The sequence below is a fragment of the Callorhinus ursinus genome, unplaced genomic scaffold (genome assembly GCF_003265705.2).
Source record: "Callorhinus ursinus isolate GAN/ISIS: 27379988/994484 unplaced genomic scaffold, GSC_fseal_2.0 scaffold3, whole genome shotgun sequence".
NCBI classification, from domain to species: domain Eukaryota; kingdom Metazoa; phylum Chordata; class Mammalia; order Carnivora; family Otariidae; genus Callorhinus; species Callorhinus ursinus.
This window is the reverse complement of record NW_027397065.1, coordinates 66,595,327-66,610,160: the sequence shown is the minus strand read 5'-3', so window position 1 is coordinate 66,610,160 and position 14,834 is coordinate 66,595,327. Positions and strand designations below refer to the sequence as shown.

The window sequence follows — 14,834 nt, the reverse complement described above, 5'->3', positions numbered from 1 at the left end:
TGAGGCTGTGCGCACAGAAGGGCGTCTCCTGTAGCTTTGTCCCCAGGGCCTAACGCCATGTCTGGCGAACAGTGGCACCCAATAAAGGCTTGGTGCGTGGGTGAAGGAAAAACTGAAGATGAATCAGACACAATTTAGGAATCGCAAATACAGGAAAACGGCAAGAGCTCTCTACTTTTCCCTTTGGGATGACTCGTTTCAATTCAAGAATTCTCCACACTGAGACTGTGAAGTGTTTGTTTTAGGGGGCGAAATCTAGCTACGTGGGCAGTTTACATCAGGACAATTTCCAGTCCTGACCCAGGGCGGACTCTTTCCAGGCCTGAAGCTAGCGAAGGGCAGCTCTCGTGCTAACAGAGCTGAGGGCCTATGGATCTCTGCAAAATACAAACGATAGACTCCCTTTTCCCTTCCGCAAACCCCGCATGCTTTAGGCAGCTCTTCACAGAGCGCTCTCTCATTTAGAGCTTTCCGGGGTAGCAGAGCCTTTACCTGCGGCCCATCTCTCAGCCTTCCGGTGGGGCCAGGTCGTCTGCAGACAGGCAGGAAGCATGGCTGGAGCCAGGTGCTCGGAGGAGGCTCAAGGATGACCAGGGAACAAGGCAAGCGAACAAAGAGGGGAGAAGACCCAGGAAATGATACCTGGACTTTAAGGGATGTTTTCAGCGTGCCAGGAGCTTCTGGCACGGGCAATGAAGTCATGTCTCCACTGAGGTACGTGCTCAAGGCTCTGCCTCCGTCCCTAACTCAGCTGTTCCCTCACCTCGATTCTCTTCCACTGCCTCGTGCACAGATTTCTCGTGGAGAGGGGGGATGTCTGCCTGGCCTATAAAGCGTTACTTACCGCTAACTGCAAACTGGCCATTAACGGCACCTACCGCCAGATTTGAGGCCCAGCTGCCCCCACGAAGATCCTCTCAGGTTAATCTTCTCCAGGCCACAACCCTACAGCTTCTAGACAAATGAGACCCAGGGCCCTGACTCCCCCCTTCCCGCCACCAGCATGGGTGAGGTTCCTGAAACAACACCTCAGCAGCGACACGGTCACTGACTGCCACCGCCTAACAAAAGCCTGGCTTGTGAGAAGCACTTTTTTATTTGATCCTTTACTAGTTAGTTCTCAATAACTTTGTAAGTCTTATTATTGCCATTTTAAAGTAAGAAACAGGAAATTCAGAGAGGTTACAAAATTTGTTTAAACTCTCTAAGCCAATAAGCAGCAGCCCTGCATTTAAAACAAAAAATTGGTTTTTTTTAAGATGTATTTGAGACAGAGAGAGCCACATGCACGCACACAGGAAAGGGACGGAGGGAGACGGAGAAGGAGAATCCCAAGCAGGCTCCACACTGAGTGCAGAGTCCCCCACAGGGCTCAGTCCTAGGACCTTGAGATCAGTACGTGAGCTGGAATCAAGTCAGATGCTTAAGCGACTGAGCCACCCAGGTGCCCCAGCAGACCAGCATTTTAGATGAATCGGTCTGAATGTCATTTAGATTGGTGGGTGTGAAGATGGAGGTGGGGGTCCTGAGAAACTTCTGGCTGGAAACTGCAATGTGGGGAGTAGAAAGGATTAGCTCAAGATGGTCATCCTAGGGGAAAAGGTGGACCAGACACCAGCTGACCCCAAAGCTCCAAGTCCCTACCAGTCCTTAGCAAAGCTCGAAGGAAATTTGTGTAGGAGAAGCTCAATAGGTAATATGTCACTTTTTGCTACTGGCTTTCTGGAAACAATGTCTCACTTCTCTTGTACAATCCAGACGTAACATACTGAGAGAAGATGTCCTGGACCCAGATGTGGTGGCTGGAGAAATGGCACCAGGAAAAAGGAAGAACATTTTAAGTCTGATAGGACCTAGAAAGCTTCTATTCAGGCCCACCGTTGACAACTGTTCACTCCCCGACCGCATGGGCCTGGCCTGAACCACTTCTGTACTGAGCCACTTATAGGTCCCATGACCTTGGAGCAGTGATCTCATCACCTCCCCGACCCTCAACCCCGCCCCCCCCCGCCACGTAATGAGGACAGTGAACTGGACTCCTACTTTTAAAATGTATGTTAGGGGCATCTCTCTGCCTCAGTCGGTAGGGCATGCGACTCTTGATCTCAGGGCCGTGAGTTGGAGCCCCATGTTGGGTATAGAGATTACTTAAAAAAAAATAAAATAAATAAATAAATAAAAATGTGTTTTAGTAACAGAACCCTTTCTTCAGACAAAGATTATGCAAAAAGCAAGGGAAAGAAAGAATCCCAAGGCACGTGTGGCAGATGGCACAGAAAGGGAGTCCACATGGCAGAGCTGAACCACCCGATGACACTATCTCTAAGGGTCCTTTCAGCTCTGGGTGTTGTTCCAGTTGAGCAAACACACCTTCCACTGCCCACACAGTGGGCACACACTTACGACCAGACCCCCTTCCTGGGAGAACACTGTTGCCTTTCCCAACCGAGCTGAATGTCAGTACTGGTGCTCATATTCAGCGGCAAAGATAATTAAGCTGCCGGAGGTGTCTGTCTCTTCGGACCAGCTTTGGGTAGATCTGAAAGGCCTCAGCCAGGAAGCTCATTTTCAGTAAAAAGAAGTCTACTTTATTCACTATGAACCAAAACTATTTTTGTCCTTAGGTAATAGACTATCCATTTCTCAAAACTGGCCACTGCTAAAGTGAAGATGTAGGTCTTCAAGGACAAACAAGTGAAGCAACAGGAGTCTAAGCGTTAATAAGCAGGAGATGTCAAAAACAAGTACTCCCCAGATTTAGGGCTGTGGACAAAAAGTATAAGTACCTGAAAAAATCAAATGATATATGCTTCCTAAAGGCTGACTGGTCCTGGCTGACAATGCCCTCACTTCATTAAGAACATGTCAAAAAGGAGAAAGGAAATGACGAATCATTTTGGAAATGTGAAACCTCCCAAAATAAACAACATAATTAAATCAAGTGCAGGTGAAAGGGAGTTTTTTTTTTTTAAGCGCTCCAGAGAGCCAATAATCAGAATGAGAATTGATAAAACAATATGATCCATTATTATCTTATTTTAAATTGTCAATTTCATTCATTGCCAACACTCACAATGACAAGCAATTCCACTGATTTGAGATCTAATCCCACGCACTTTCTTTCCCTTCCTCATCCTCTGACAGAAATACACGGTACTGGCACAAAAACAGACATATAGACCAATGGAACAGAATGGAGAGCCCAGCTATGGACCCTCAACTCTATGGTCAAATAATCTTCAACAAAGCAAGAGAAAATATGCAATGGAAAAAAGACAGTCTCTTCAATAAATCGTGCTGGGAAAACTGGACAGCTATATGCAGAAGAATGAAACTCGACCATTCTTTAACACTATACACAAAGATAAACTCAAAATGGATGAAAGACCTCAATGTGAGACAGGAATGCATCAAAATCCTAGAGGAGAACATAGACAGTAACCTCCTCAACATCAGCCACATCAAGATATATCTCCAAAGGCAAGTGAAACAAAAGCAAAAATGAACTTTTGGGACTTCATCAAGATAAAAAGCTTCTGCACAGCAAAGCAAACAGTCAACAAAACAAAGAGGCAACCCACGAACATAGTACGTGTTCAAGTCAAAAAATGGGCAGAAGTCATGAACAAACACTTCTCAAAAGAAGACATACAAATGGCTAACAGACACATGAAAAAAAATGGTCATCATCATTAGCCATCAGGGAAATTCACATCAAAACCACATTGAGATACCACCTTACACCAGTTAGAATGGCAAAAATTGACAAGGCAAGAAACAACAAATGTTGGAGAGGTTGTGGAGAAAGGCAAACCCTCTTACACTGTTGGTGGGAATACAAGTTGGTACAGCCACTCTGAAAAACAGTGTGGAGTTGCCTCAAAAAATTAAAAATAGAGCTACCCTATGACCCAGCAATTGCACTACTCAGTATTTACCCCAAAGACACAGATGTAGTGAAAAGAAGGGCCATATGCACCCCAATGTTCATAGCAGCAATGTCCACGACAGCCAAACTGTGGAAAGAGCTGAGATGCCCTTCAACAGATGAATGGATAAAGAAGATGTGGTCCATACAGACAATGGAATATTACTCAGCCATCAGAAAGGATGAATACCCAACTTTTACATCAACATGGATGGGGCTGGAGGGGATGATGCTAAGTGAAATAAGTCAAGCAGAGAAAGTCAATTATCATATGGTTTCACTTATTTGTGGAACATGAGGAACAGCATGGAGGACATTAGGAGAAGGAAGGGAAAAATGAAGGGAGGGGAATCGGAGGGAGAGACGAACCATGAGAGACTATGGACTCCAAGAAACAAACTGAGGGTTCTAGAGGGGAGGGCGGTGGGGGGATGGGTCAGCCCGGTGATGGGTATTAAGGAGGGCACGTACTGCACGGAGCACTGGGTGTTATATGAAAACAATGAAACATGGAACACTACATCAAAAACTAATGATGTATTATATGGTGACTAACATAACATAATTTAATACAATTAAATTAAATTAAAAAAAGAAAGAAAGAAACGTGCTGATGCGTTTCTCACAATGAAGACCAGTGTGGAAGAGGCAGCTAGGGACAGAAGAGGAGGACGAAACCAAAAATTTAAATAATCAACCAAGTAGAATAATGAGTCCCAGCAAGCTGAAACGTTGATAGAACTCTAATGACATCCTTTCCTTAGCTTAGTAAGGAAATGGTGAATAACCAAGGGACTTTCACACTTCGTTAAGGCATCATGAAAGGCATTTTATACATAGCCTCTAGGTCCTCGGTGGTGAGCTCTCCATTTCTGAAGGTGTTCAGAAAGAGTTTATTCCTGCAGAGTTACATTTTCAAGTAGAATATAGAATTCCACCAGTTTATAAATAACTAGCTACACTGCAATCTAAGCAGGGAATTTAGTACACTTTTCCCAAGCTCTCTTGACCTTGGGACTTGTTGCTTTCAGAGCTCTCGTTAATACCTAGTGTTCCATGGCACATCACTTAGGAAATACAGCTTTTAAGGATTCCTAGCTCAGGAAGAAGTCAGATTAAATGAGTGCTGAAGCTTCTTCAGATGATAAGGATCTGTCAATCTAAGATGATCTGTAGAAATGAAGGAAAGGCTGCCTTTTCCAGGAGCTACAGAGTGGGAACAGAAACGCAGGGTACCTATTTATTCAAGTAGCTTATGTTCTCTTTCTAGGGTTCTCTCTGGTCTCAATGAAGGTGTACATCTCGATGGACCCGAAAGACATATGACTTAAGCAGAACGACTGAAAAAGTAGGAGAGACAGGAGGGGGCTCTTGAAGAATGGAGCCCTTTCATCTGTGGGGAGATGGATGATGGGCCAGTATGGGACCATGTTACCAATTACTTAGGGCTGATCGTGGGCTTCAGCAGGACCTTCCAAGAAAAGGCCCACTCTGGAACTCCTGATCTACCTATCCTGGCAGTACTTTAAAGATGATCAAATCCTACAAACATAGTACGTGTTCAATAAATATGAGCCCAACCACTTAGCAGGTTTTTCTTAAAGCTCACGAGGACCTACAGCCAACTGTTGTCCCAAGGAGGAGAAATGAATCCGTGTTATCCAAATAGATCGAGGCCATTCTAAGGTAGTGGGCAACCTAAGGTGGGGACCCTCTCAGCTCAGTGTCCCTTTCCCATCTGTCTACACTCCTGCTCTGTGGTTTGTATCCAACCCTAAAAGTGTCATTTCAAATACTGAACATGTCTAAGGCAATTTGTGCCTGCCTTTATGATAACTGTGTCAGACAGCCAGTTCTCCCAAAATTGGCTCTTCCTTCTTGATTTTTCTGCTGGGCATATGGCCTCCTAGAATCAAGAATAAATTTCCCAGCCTCCCTTGCAGCTCAATTCTAACCAATGGGACACTTGGGGAAGCACCATGTGTAACTTCTAGAACTTAAAAGGAGGGCACAGGGACTTCTTTTCCTGTTCTTCCTTCCTGGCCCTGAATGTGGATGGTCTGGATAAGAACGTGGAAGCCAGACATCAAAGAAGATAGAACAGGATAGAAGACAGGCAACAGGAGTCTGAGTTCCTAATGATTGTGGAGGACGACCCCAACCTTGGACATTTTATTTCCAAATTTTATTTATGGGAGAGATAAATAAAAGTCTATTTTTCAACTAGAATGGAAGAGGGCTGTTTTGTCTGTTTTGTTCATCCTTCTATCCCCAGCACCTAGAAGAGTTCCTTGCACCCAAAAACAATATTTCAAATCAATACATCTTATTTAGAGTTTTCTGTCACACATGAACATATCATCCTGAAGGATACGATGAGTTAATCACTCCTTCCATGTCCATAAGCTTTATCTCGGCTCATCCATAACCCTTGAGGGGTGGGTCCCTTTCCTCTCCAAGTGGTAGCATCTGATCCCTCTCCTTGGATCAGCAAGTTGATTAAGTGTAAATAAACAGAGGGTTCTCTTTTAACACCTCCACTGTGTAAATAGCAGGACAAAGACTGACCACCCCAAATGGCTTCTAGAAACAGCATGTTCAGAAAGGCTACATGCCCACTTGTGTTCTGTGGAACACAATGCCATGAGTCCTGTGTATGATCTTCTTAACATATCACCCACACACAGACTCAAAACCCAGAGTTCAGAGCTCCAGGGAAGCCATCATCTTTGTCTCTAGCATTTGGTGAACCTCTGCTGTCTGCATTCCCATCTTTCCCCCTGCCCCTTTGTTTTTTTGTTGTGTTGTGTTGTGTTGTGTTTTTAACCTCTCAGAGCTCTGCTCATGTTCATGTCCACTCCACTATCTATATTTAAAGAAAAGGGCTATTTTTTTAAAGCTTTTTGTCCAGAATTTTAAAGTTTCCCATATTGGAAGTGAGGGTTAAAGGTTTCTTGTCTACCATATTTGTGTGTTGTTTTTCACAGTGAAACTCAGCCCTACTATATTTACAAAATAGTGTATTCAATTTACAAAAATGTTTTTTGTAAAAGTAGGAAATGCTACAGAGTGTTGAGTTGCACCATGTGCTATAAGAATCTGTTTCCTAGGGGCACGTGGGTGGCTCAGTCATTAAGCGTCTGCCTTGGGCTCAGGTCATGATCCCAGGGTCCTGGGATTGAGCCCCACATCGGGCTCCCTGCTCAGCGGGAAGCCTGCTTCTCCCTCTCCCACTCCCCCTGCTTGTGTTCCCTCTCTCACTGTGTCTCTCTGTCAAATAAACAAATAAAATCTTTAAAAAAGAATCTGTTCCCTAAATAGTCTAAAGTCACTGAACGCACTGAATACAGCGTTTTTTCTTAGCCCTCTGGGATATCACACACTTGACAAAGTAATTCAAGGCAGAGGGAACTCAGGAAACATAAATTATAATCATAGGGGACATGATATCTGCTGCAATCATGGACCGCTTTGTTCTTGTGACAAGTGCCAAGAAGAGAGATTGCAATTTGCTCTTTTCTAGTAAAGGTCAGGATGATATTATCATTGTTATGAACCAAAGGCAGGATTTTAACTATTCTCAAATGTAGCCAATAAACGGATTTGCCACTTAATTCTCTTAGCTCAAAGCTCTATGTTTCATTTAATCTTTTGCCTGGGCCATCCTGCTGGTCTGGACAGCGCCCCCCTGAGGGGGAAGCCTTTCTTTACAAGGGAGGACTGATCAGTGTCTCAGTCATCTGTGTAACTCAACACTCAGCATTGAGCCTGGTGTCTTCTGACATGGGATAAGTGTCTGCTGAATGAGTATATGGATTCCTTCACTTAATATTTATTTGTGGGACTGGAGTGTCATATAGAGCATTAAATAAAACAAAAAAAAAAGTATTCGAATTCTAGTGAGTCTAATCTGATCTTCATCATTCATGCATTCCAACTTCTGTATTTTTCTCAACATATTTAGCCACTTCCAACCCCCAGCCCCCAAAGCAGAATGCTAACAACAAATGTGCATATATCGAAATCTGGCAAGTTTTGTTTCCTAAAGGAAACATTATTCTGGAGGAAAGTGCTCTCTTGCCTCTAACAGATGAGGGAAACCACTAAGTAAAAAGGCATTCCCATTTCAGCTCTCAAATTTCTTGGAAGTTCATTACAGAAAGTGGAATTTGGGGTAATTTTTTTCTTTTATCTGCTTTATTGTGTTTTCTATGTTACTTTTATAGTTGGAAAAATAAACTTTAAAAATGTGACGAAGGCCCTTTACTTTCATTTTCTTCACAATTTATAATTTAATAGCATTGTTCCGAGTATTTTCTCCAATTCTCTCGTTAATGTTTGTCCTTTCAACCAAGTAGCCAGAGGCTATTCTCCCCAACCATCTACAATGCTTCCTTAGCCACAGCCACTCCACAGTAAATGAAATAATTATTAAGAAATAGCTGATGCAATGCATCTATTCATTCATTTTCTGGTTCTCCAAAGGAAGACAAAGAGACCAGGGTGGGGGGGAAATACAAAATTAAGGAGGAAAAAAACGAATTATTCCTTTTATGTAAGCAGCCAGCCGTTCTTCTAGGAAAGTATGTGGTGGCAAAGAGCTTTCAAAATAGGAACCAGCATTTCCGTTAAGGAACTAAAGATACATGAAGTACAAAGGGAGACCCTGAACTTAGCCAGCTAAACACTCTTTCCGGGGCACTGGAAAGAACACTATGGTCCAGGGAAGCGCAGCACAGTCTGGAGCCCACCAACCACATGTGGCTGGAGCGCACCAACCACATGTGGTGCTAGTGTGCCTGAAATGTACTGTACGTGTCAAGTGTACCCTGGATTTCTTTTTCTGTTTTATCTGAAGTCAAGTTAGTTAACATACAGTGTATTATTAGTTTCAGAGGTAGAATTCAGGGATTCATCAGTTGCATACAACACCCAGTGCTCATTCCATCACGTGCCCTCCTTAATGCCCATCCCCCAGTGACCCCATCCCCCCACCCACCTCCCCTCCAGCAACCCTCAGTTTGTTCCCTAGAGTTAAGAGTCTCTTATGGTTTGTCTCCTCTGATTTTATCTTATTTTTCCTTCCCTTCCCCTATGTTCATCAGTTTTGTTTCTTAAATTCCACATATGAGTGAAATCATATGGTATTTGTCTTTCTCTAACTGACTTATTTCACTTAGCATAATACTCTCTACTTCCATCCACGTCATTTCAAATGGCAAGATTTCATTCTTTTTGATGGCTGAGTAACATTCCATTGCATATATATGTACCACTTCTTCTTTATCCATTCATCTGTTGATGGACAGGTGGGCTCCTTCCATATTTGGCTATTGTGGACATTGCTGCTATAAACATTGGGGTGCACGTGCCCCTTCGAATAACTATGCTTGTATCCTTTGGATAAATACCCAGTAATGCAATGGCTGGGTCATAGGGTAGCTCTATTTTCAACTGTTTGAGGAACCTCCAAACTGTTTTCCAGAGTGGCTGCACCAGCTTGCATTCCCACCAACAGTGTAGGAGGGTTCCCCTTTCTCCGCATCCCTGCCAACATCTGTCGTTTTTTGTATTGTTCATTTTAGCCATTCTGACCAGTGTGAGGTGGTATCTCATTGTGGTTTTGATTTAATACCCTCTGGATTCCAGAGATTTAGTATTAAAGAAAGAATGTAAACTATCACATTAACAATTTACATTGATTATGTGTTGAAATAATATTCTGGGCTAAGGAAATTATTAAATAATAAATAATATTTTGGGCTAAGGAAATTATTAAAATTAACTTCACCTGTTTCATTTTTTTTTCTTGGCTGCTACAAAATTGAGAATTACATGTATTGTGCATTAGATTTTTATTGCACAGAACTTATTTAGAGCTCCAGACACTTGGTTATTAATCCAGGGTCTCCTAATTATTTGTCTAAAGTCTGCCTCACGGAATTGCTGTAAGGAAGGAGTACATTACAATGTGGGGGGAGCATCAAGCACATACCTGCCACATACCAGAGTCATAATCAGTGTTATTTTGTTTTCCTTCATCTTATTTGCAACTAAAGATATGATGTTTATAATAGGTTAAAACCTTAGTTCCTCTTGTTTTCAGTTATGTTTATGTAATTTCGCTGATTGGGGAGAGCCATGATTTTAACCAGCCTGGCTGCCTCATCCCTGCCCTCACCTGATAAAAATATCTTGGTTCCTCATGCACTAAAGCAAAACGACAAGGAAGCATCATTCAGAAGCAAGTAATTTTATCTATTATTTTTTTTTCCATATTTTAAAGGAGAGAGAGAGATCAGATAGTTCTGACACTTAGATTTATTCTAAAAGTGACTTCCTGGGGTGTCTGGGTGGCACAGTCAGTTCAGGGTCTGACTCTTGGTTTCGGCTCAGGTGGTGATCTCAGGGTAGAGAGATGGAGCCCCACGTCGGGCTCTGTACTCAGCACAGTCTATCTGGGTTTCTCTCTCTCCCTCTGCCCCTCCCACTCATGCTCTCTCTTTTTAAAATAAAAAAATAAATCTTCCAAAAAAATAAAAAGTGACTTCCTGTCCTTTGACAGGCGAGCAGATAAACAAAATGTGGTGTATATACCTACGTACAATGGAACGTTATTCAGCATCCTGACACCTGCTACAACATCAATGAAACTTGAGAATGTTATGCTAAGTGGAATAACCAGTCACCAGAGGACAAAGACTATATGATTACAAGTACATGAGGCACCTGGAGTAGTCAAATTCATACAGAAAGATAACAGGATGGTGGTTGCCAAGGGCTGCCTGGGGAGGGAGAATATAGGAGTTATTGCTTGACTGATACAGAGTTTTAGTTTGGAAAGATGAAAACAGTTCTGGAGATGGATGGGTAGGGGTGAGGGCGCACAACAAGGTGAATGCACATGAGGCCACTGAAATGCACCCTTAAAATAATGAAAATGGAACATTCTATTTTATATCGATTTTACAATTAAAAAACTAATTTTAAAAAAGGTAACTTCCATGGTAGATGGTGGATGTTGAAGAGAACACAGATCCCCTCAACCTCTCACACTTCCTATCACCACGTCAAACAGTCCCAGAGTGACCTTTAGGTCCCTAAAGAGACTCACTCACCAATCACTATTTCACAACCACTGAAGTGTGCTTAATTATTAAGGCATTAACATTTTAACAAGTAGAGGTGCCAAAGTAAGATTTTTCTAAATAAACTCACATTTTAATTAGCCAGAAATTCCATTTTCCAACACATTATAGTGAAACGGAGTTTGGCAATAACATAGGTTAAAAGTTTTCCCTGACCCTTTCCAGGACTCTTGCCTGCAGCCCGGCTGGTCCTGCCCTCTGTGACTTCCTCCCCCGTCCCAGGGCTACAATCTATTCACCAATGCAAGACAAGCTGGTCTTGACTGAACCTTTATGCCTCTGCCCTCTTGAGTCTAGAGTTTTCTAGGGGGCTCTTTTTGGCTTAATACGGACAACCTGAGATGTGTCCTCCTCCATAGATCCACTTGCTTTGTTGCACTGTTTCAAGCATATGATTTTTCCTCTCTAATCCTCCACCTAATTCCTTGTTTGCCCAAGAAGGTGACTCTGTCAGCATCTACCAAATGTAACTCTTCTCTCGGATGTTGTTTTGGGCCTCCTGGCTTTAGAAAGAGAAACTCTAGAGTTTTCTTTTCTCAAAAATGGGGTAGTAAATTCAGTATGTATACAGATCTTCCTTGACATATAATGGGGTTATGTCCCAATAAACCCATTGTCAGTTGCAAATATCATTAAGTCAAAAATATATTTAGTCCACCTAACCTACCAAACATCATAACTTAGCCTAGCCTACCTTAAACATGCTCAGAGCACTTATGCAAACCTACAGTTGGGCCAAATCAGCTAACACAAAGCCTATTTTATAATAAAGCACTGACTATCTCATGTAATTTACTGAATACTATACTGAAAGTGAAAAACAGCAAGGTTGTATGGGGACAGACGGTTGTAGGGGTACCCGTTGTTTCCCTCCTGATGGTGTGGCTGACTGGGAGGTGTGGCTCCCTGATGTCCCCCACATTGAGACAGAGAGAGACAGAGACAGAGAATCTTAGCCCAGGAAAAGATCAAAACTCAAAGTTCGAAACATGGTTTCTACTGAATGCATACTGCTTTCACACTATCATAAAGTCAAAAAACTGTAAGCTGAACCCTGGTAAGTTGGGAATGGCCCATACTTAACTGTGATACTTAATATAGGCATAAGATATTGTGCATGTATTCAAAACCTGCTAGGCCTGCACTAGCCTCTCTGGGGAAAGATAAAGTAGAAACTAGAGTTCTTTTTTTTTATTTTTTTTATTTTATTATGTTATGTTAGTCACCATACATTACATCATTAGTTTTTGATGTAGTGTTCCATGATTCATGTTTTTGTATAACACCCAGTGCTCCATGCAGTACGTGCCCTCCTTAATACCCATCACCGGACTAACCCTCCTCCCTCCCCTCTAAAACCCTCAGTCTGTTTCTCGGAGTCCATAGTCTCTCATGGTTCGTCTCCCCCTCCGATTCCCCCCCTTCATCTTCCCCTTCCTTCTCCTAATGTCCTCCATTCTATTCCTTATGTTCCACAAATAAGTGAAACCATATGATAATTGACTTTCTCTGCTTGACTTATCTCACTTAGCATAATCTCCTCCAGTCCCCTCCATGTTGATGTAAAAGTGGGGTATTCATCCTTTCTGAAGGCAGAGTAATATTCCATTGTATGTATGGACCACATCTTCTTTATCCATTCGTCTGCTGAAGGGCATCTCAGCTCTTTCCACAGTTTGGCTATTGCGGACATTGCTGCTATGAACATTGGGGTGCATATGGCCCTTCTTTTCACTACATCTGTGTCTTTGGGGTAAATACCGAGTAGTGCAATTGTTGGGTCATAGGGTAGCTCTTAAGCTCAAGATGTTCTCTCATTTACTGGAGAAGGAAAAAAAAAAAGCCATCAGCCAGAAACCGAGAATCATATAAACAATAAATGATTAAAAGCCACTCAGAGTGCAGATAAGCGTTCGGAGGGAAAAGAGATCAAGCTGGATTCAATGAGCAGCTGTATTTTCCAATCACCGGCCAGACCCTGAGATCACAGAAGTGAATAAAATCAACTTTACTTCCACTGAGGTGCTCTCCGTCCAGTGAGCAGATGGAACAGACTTCCTTCTCAAGGAGGGAGGTAGATTTTCGGGGTGAATGTAACTAGACAGAGGAGAGAGGAGAGCAGATGGGGTGACCAGGATGAACAAAGGTGCGGGGAGAAGGCTCGATGATGCAGCTCTTCAAAAATTCACAATGGCCTGGAGAATTCCAAACTGCCTAATCCTAAACTGTTTTCATTTGCCAAATGGTTAGGGGACATTAGCTCTCCTTTGTGTTATGTTTTGCTTATTAAAATGAGTTTGTATTTCTAAACCAACACACAATGGGATGGTGGGGTGAACCCAGAGAGCCTGCAAAAGGGCTGCCGATGGAAGCAAAATGTTAATTTTGCTGCAGAGACTCCATGAAGTGAACATTTCCCATGTCCGCAGCTGAGTAGTAAGTCATTATGGTTCCCAGCATATGAATATGAAAATTGAGCAATGCCAACTAGATAAGCTGAAAGCATTTAAGAGGAATGAGTGAAGCTTGTTCTTCCCAGTAAGAACGTGTACCTTACACAATCATAGTTGCCTCTCTTGACAACCTAGCAGTAGGACTGCAGGTATTACTAACCCTGTTTTCCAGATAGGTCAATTTCATTTTAAAAAAGCTTACATTAGGAGGCATAAACACACAGATCGATGGAGCTGAATAGAGAACCCAAAGGTAGACCCATGTGAAGATGCCTAACTGACTTCTGGCAAAGCTGGAACAATTAGACATCCGTAGACAAAACAAACAAATGAAAAACCTTGGCCTAAGCCTTCTTTCTTATATAAAAATTACTTCAGAATGTATGAACATAATAAAAAAAGTATGAATGTATGGATTTAATCATAAAATGTAAAACTATAAAATTATTTTTAAAAGAGAAAATCTTTGAGATCTAGGACTAAGCAAAGTGTTCTTAGACCACCCATGAAAGGACAAACTAATGAATTAAACCTCATCAAAATTAAAAACTTTTGCCCTGGAAAAGCCAATGTGAAGCACAGAGCTTCACTCTAGGGTGACAAAAATGTTCTAATGTTGACTGTGGTGATGGCTGAACCACTCTGTGCATATGCGAAAAGACAATGAATTGTACACTTTTTAAAAAATGTTTTTTATAGTATTCTGATTTTTTACACATCATTTTTCAAATCTCAAATTTAAAGATTTTATTTATTTGACAGAGACAGACAGCAAGAGAGGGAACACAGCAGGGGAAGTGGAAGAGGGAGAAGCAGGCTTCCTACGGAGCAGGGAGCCCGATGCGGGGCTCGATCCCAGGACCCCAGGATCCTGACCTGAGCCAAAGGCAGATGCTTAACAACTGAGTCACCCAGGTGCCCCAAATTGTACACTTTAAATGGGTGAATTATATGTATGTGAATTATGTCTCAACAAAGCTGTCATTTAAAAAAAAAAAAGCCTAGGGGCGCCTGGGTGGCTCAGTTGGTTGAGCATCTGCCTTCGGCTCGGGTCGTGATCCCGGGGTCCTGGGATCGAGTTCCCCATTGGGGTCCGTGCTCAGCAGGGAGCTTGCTTCTCCCTCTCCCTCTGCCTGCCTGTCTGCCTACTTGTGATCTCTCTCCCTCTGTCAAATAAATAAATAAAATCTTTAAAAAGTTAAATAAAAAATAAAATAAAAGCCTATGTGAAGAGGATGGGAAAACAAGCTGCAGACTGGAAGGAAATATATACAAATCACATATCTAACAAAAGACTAGTATCAA

The 14,834-nt window shown here is 42.4% G+C and overlaps 1 protein-coding gene across 3 annotated transcripts in view; it reads right to left on the bottom strand.

Moving 5' to 3' along the window:
* The window catches only part of ADAMTS12 (ADAM metallopeptidase with thrombospondin type 1 motif 12), a 297,469-nt gene that overhangs the window by 131,256 nt on the left and 151,379 nt on the right, over nt 1–14,834 (bottom strand). The gene's annotated exons all lie outside the window — the stretch shown is intronic.